Below are 6,000 nucleotides of genomic sequence, written 5' to 3'. Positions count from 1 at the left end.
AGTTCTCTAATAAAATTTCAGAATCTTAATTCAATACTCCAGCTCTGCAAACTTCCTACTGGATACACCACTCTCTCTCTCTCTTTCTCTCTCTCTCTCTCTCTCTCTCTCTCTTTATTTTCCCATTAAATGAATGCTATGATTAAAAGGTTGCTGCTGAATCACCTCCATTTCCCATTTACGGAAGTTTTCCTTCTTGTCTCACTCTCTAACAACCTAGAATTATTAGATTCTCTATGTTCATTTCTATAATGGAGATTTGGCTCTTTAAGACAGAAAACTGTTGTCCGTTCAATGTACATGGGGAGGAAATTTGATTCTAAACATCAAATATCATGGGGTCAGGGCATATCCATCACATGCCAGAGGGGAGGGTAGCACTCGACCACACTGGAGAGACTGGAGGTCAGCTCTGGAGCCCTCTGTGGTTTGGAAAGCAGAGTATCAGGGCAGGTTTTTGAGTAGTTTCTGGATCAATATGTCCAATACAAGGTAAAGAGGTCACTTTGTCAGAGCTGAGAGTCTCCGGAGAAGAGGAAAGTCAGAGCTCAGGGAGGTTTCAAAACAGACACGGCTGCACGTGCTCCTGGCCTGCGAACAGAGAGACATTTCTCTACCTCCAACTGAGGAAGTTCCTTTGCATTGTGATGTGGAGACAGGAAGGGAAGAGATCATTTTTTGCTCTGCAGACGTTTGTTTCTAGTGAGAACTATAATTCTCTCGATGCAATAGATGCATAGTTAAATATGTTTGCATTACTTACCTATTTTGATTCACTGAGTATTAAACAGACTCCGACTACATGACATTCTTTAGTTATTCACTCAGCAAATGCTATTTGTGCATCCTAAGGCCAAGATGAGAAGAAAAATGTGGAAATTCTTTGTCTTTGCTTCAAGGAGTTTAGAGTCTAAAGCTGTAACTATAAAAATGGATGTTGACTGGCAGCACACTGTCTACTTTGTTTTCTGGGTTCCCTAATGTGAGGATAAAGAGAAAGCCTTTTAAAATGTCTGACAATGTTCATGCCCAGAGTACTTCTAAGAGAATTGTTACAACTGTGAACGCATGATTATGGGGACACAGGGCTGTGAGAGAGAGTGCCCCATATACACTCTAAATGGAGTCCAGAAGGAAGTCCCATCGTTCCTTTGTTTTAGATGAGATCATATGAATGAATGTTCCTTATCACCTTCTATTTGGATATACTCTGTAGCCTGCTTCCAAAATACATTTTCTTATATGCATAGCACACACCTATTTTTATCTCTTTCTCTATCTATCCATCTATCATCTACCTATATCATCTACCTCCTTATTTCTTCCTTTTGTGAACAGGAAAAAAATATTTTTTTAATTAAGCATTTACTAAGCATTCAGAATATATTCACAAAACACAGTATGGATATATATAGCCCATTGTTATCCAAGGTAGTAATAACTCCTATACTTGTTTATGAGAATTGTCCCTTATGTGCCTGCAATCCAAGGGGGGAAAATGCGTTACGATCACAGTTATTTCAGTGTTATTGGGCAGTTAGAATCTATTAAGATCTTAAAAAAGCATATATCTTGACACTGAAATGTGCAATTATTCTGATCTCTATAAAGTGTCACAGTGTGGACAAATAGTGGGGGAGAATTAAAGGAACATTCCAACACACATATACTAGTGTGTGTGTGTGTGTGTATTTAAAATTGGATACATATTAACAATGCAGAAATGAGAATAATGGTGAGTTATAACCAAGATAATATGCATTATATGGGCACACGGTCATAACTGTTTCTGCTATTAGAAAAGCAGACAACCCTAAAAATATTGATTCCTGTCAACATCATGTAAATCTAAAAGTGTAAAATCGTACACATACCACAAATTTTAATTGTAGCAATGGGTTTGGAAATCATTTCATCTGAGATGGCTGTGAGATTTAAATTAAGTGAAATAAAGTACATGAGAACATAAAAAAGAATTTCTGGAAACATTGTCCCTTTTAATTTATACAATAAACAGAGAATCATTATTTAACAAAGAAACTATTTTAGTGATGCAAAGAACAAATAAGATTTCTTTTCTTAGGCCACATATTTGCCAAGAATAGAGGAAATTAAATGTGTTATACGTCACTGACATTCTCTTGTACAGTTCATGTGCCTGGGTCATAAAAACTACAGGGGCTACTGACTTTTGCCCTATGGAAGTGACCCAGCAAATCTTTAGAGAAAACCTTTTTATCTTTACCAATTACACCCACCTGCCTGTATAGTCCCTGAATTGTCTGAACACGAGGGGAGAGGACAAGTGCAACATGCCTTCTCCCTTCGCAGGAAGAAAGACGTCTTCTTTCGTTACACACTCTTGATGGAATTAACCAAACATCACCTACCAGATCATCACTCACCACTGCCCAGTACAAAAAGGCACTTATCATTTTTGGTAAGAGGAATAAAGAGTCTAACAATCCCTCTAAACCACATCTCAAGCCTCTCAACAGGCTAGAGTGACAAAGCCTTCTTTTCCAATATAGAGGCAAAACTGATGAAGCCATTTGTATTGAGTGGTGAATAGGTCAATATCAGACTCTTCTGAACTCGAGCCTCTAGTTCCCAATTATTTAAAGAAGGAAAATATAAACAGTAAAATGGGGAGGGGGGGAGGAAATCTCTCATGCTAGAAAAGTGAATCTAGAAAGAGTAAAAATGAATGAATGAATGAATGAAGAAATCCCGGTAGATGATATTTGTGCTCAGGAGTTTAAAAGATCTTACAAAGCAACAATTCTTAAATTAATCTCTGAATGAATAAATGTTTTCAGGCAAATTAATATTATAAGTTGAATTGCATTATTATATTTGATTTTATAGAGGTTCAAGAGAAAGCAATACAAATAAAAACTTAATATTTTTAGCATTAAAAATTGAATTTTAACTTTTGAAGATTAGTGAAAATAGTGACAACATCGGTTGCAAAGATATTTTTTGTGCTTACTAATAAATTAGAAGCTCTAGATTAAAATATTACATTTGAAAGTCCCAAAGTTACGATTTGATGCGGCCCAGATTAACTCGCTCATAGAGATACAATAAAATTTTTTGTAAAACACAATAATTTCTTTTTCTCAAATATCAACCTAAAATTATGTTGAAAACTTACTGATTAAAATCATCACACAAATTGTAGAATGGCCCAAAAAAGTATATATATAAATAGAAATAAACATGAAAACAGTGCATTTTAATTATATTTGATTAAATTTTATATAGCAACAAATAAATGTGTCCTCAGAAATATTGACATTTGCTAGGAAAAATCTAAATAGCAATCTTACAGTAAAATGAGATCACCGTTTATGTATTTGTAGTTCACATGCAATGCCGGTTTCAGCATTCCTTCCTGAGACTTAGTGTGTAGAAAAACTAAGAGATTACAAAATTCACTCTAATATTTTAAAGTAATTGCTTATTTCCTGACACATGGGATGATATAAAAAGGCTTATGGTAAGACACACAATTTCTGAAAGACTAATTATGCATTTGAGCTGAATTTTTTTTTAATTTCAAATGAATTTATACATAATGCCACATCCTGTTTAGAGAAACTTGTTTGAAAAAGATTGTATTGTGAATATATACTGAATGAATTGATTTTACATTTATTAAAAAAAAACAGTTTTATACCTCATTAAACTTGAAATAAATAAAACTCCAAAATTTAACAGTGGTACTAATCACTCAAGGCAGAAAATGATTTTTTTGCTCCAAATATGTGTATTTACAATGCCATTAAGCTCCTTTAATTGGTAAGCGTCTAAGATATATACTGGTGTTCATAAATTTCAATTTGTTAATAAATCTTCATGACAATTCCTGGAAGGTACATAAAGATACACCTGGATTTAGGATGTCTATGTGCTGACCGACACATGGAATGATACAGAAAATGGTTCCTATCCTGAAGGATATATATTTTTATGACTATCAAGCAAGCTTTTGTCTACTATAGAAGACATTTGGCTTTGAGCTTTAGTGGCAAAAAAAAAAGGGAGTGGTGTTGTCATTACGCCATCCTGGGGAAGTACTGTTACATCACCTTTGATCACAGTAAAAATGTAGTTGTAAATAACAACAACCACAAAAACAAAACCCTATTATTTCCTTTTTCCATAGAAGCAATAAAGGCTCATTATTTAACAAAGAAGAGATTAGGAGTGATACCAAAAAATTAAGTTCTTTTGTGTTAAAAACTCATGTTTGCTGAGCATAGAAGAAAGGTAAGTGTGTGAGACATCACTCAAGTTCTCCTGGGACGTTTATGTGCTTGAATCATAAACAAGACACATCATGCTAAAAGCAGCGTATGACACGTCCGAGACTTCACTGTGTGGTATTGCCCAGACCTGAATCTGTGAGGGCAGCTTATTTTCTACTGACCACCACCTTGGGGTAAAAGAGTAAGCAGGCAGGCTTTCTGACTTAGCAGGGCAGCGGTTGTATTTCTTTCCTGATGCAGAAAACCATACTATGATAGTGAAAAACTGTGGCATGGAGAATTACAGGTTAGAATTCTTGAGAGTTATGTGAATTATATATGTTCTCAGCCAAATTTTTACATTGATTCACATCTTAATTTTTCATTAGACTCATCTGAACAATTTGGACACATCCTTGGAAAATAATGATAATAGAAATTCAACTAACACATGTTCTTTTCCTACAATATAGAAATGATTTTGGGTTATTTATCAGGTTATTTCCCAGCTTTAAACTGACACGTCTGTATTCTAGGGCTAGCTGTAAGATTCTACAATCCCATTTCTGCAAATCCGGTAAATTCTTGTTAGGTTTTCTCAATGAGGGCTGAAGAGCGGCTGGAAGCCTGGAAGAGGGAGAAGAGACACCTTTCTCTGTTTCCTATTCCTGTTAAGATGATAACAGCCATTGCTCTTGATCTTGGCAGTTCATTTCCTTCTAGATTCCAGGATTCCCCCCAACCCCACATTTCCAGAACTCCCACAAATGTTATTTTTAAAGGCATCTATGAACTGACACAAAAAAAGGAAACTACACAGTTAAACTATGAAATTAAGGTAGGAATCTTGGATGACAAAGTAAGATTTCATCTTGAGGTCTTCTGGCAAATCCTGGAGATCCTATGCTTCCACTTTATTGTTGCTTGGGGAACACAAATGGGATATATAGCCTGTGGACCAACTGAGGAAGGGAGTCTAATAGGATACCTGAATAAAAATCTGGGACCCAAAGTGTCATGCTTATATGAGAAGAAGGGATGAAAACTAATCTAAGCTTGAAGAAAGCGTCAGCAAGGAGAGTTACCTGTGTCAAAGTTGACACTGGCTTGTGGGGGAAATACTATTCCCATAGAATTCATAATCTTAAACTGGCTCTCATGCAGGTTTGTTTTCTGAATTCTTGAGACATGAAAAGTCTCAAGTAAATAATTTAACTTAAAACAATCTTGAAATAGCAGTGCCCCCAATAGAAGGGCATTGTGAAAATACAGATATTGGGTGGAGGAACTCAATTTCAGCCCAGGTGACAAACACTTTACAAGATAATATAAAACACAACACACACACACACACACACACACACACACACAGAAATAGAACACCATGAATAAGAACTAGTACCAAAAACAGGCAATAGAAAAGATACTAGTAAATAATTCAAATATTGTAATTATCAGATATTGATTATAAAACAATTTTATATAACATAAGCCTAAGGTAATAACGCAGAAACTTGAAAATTCGCATCATGCAGGCTTAAATTAAAATATTAAAAATAGTTATTTACCAAAAAACCATTATAATATAAGCTATTCAAGGGACAGATTAGATCCAATGAAGGAAGAAATAGTATGAAAATTATCTGGAATGTAGCCAAGAGAGATACAGAGGAAGAAATATGGGAAAAGTATAAGAGATGGAAGGACAGAATGAGATGGCTCAAACATTAGCATAACCAGAGTTCTA

This window comes from Leopardus geoffroyi, chromosome C1, assembly GCF_018350155.1.
Source record: "Leopardus geoffroyi isolate Oge1 chromosome C1, O.geoffroyi_Oge1_pat1.0, whole genome shotgun sequence".
Classification (NCBI taxonomy): Eukaryota; Metazoa; Chordata; class Mammalia; order Carnivora; family Felidae; genus Leopardus; species Leopardus geoffroyi.
Note: the sequence above shows the minus strand (reverse complement) of the source record.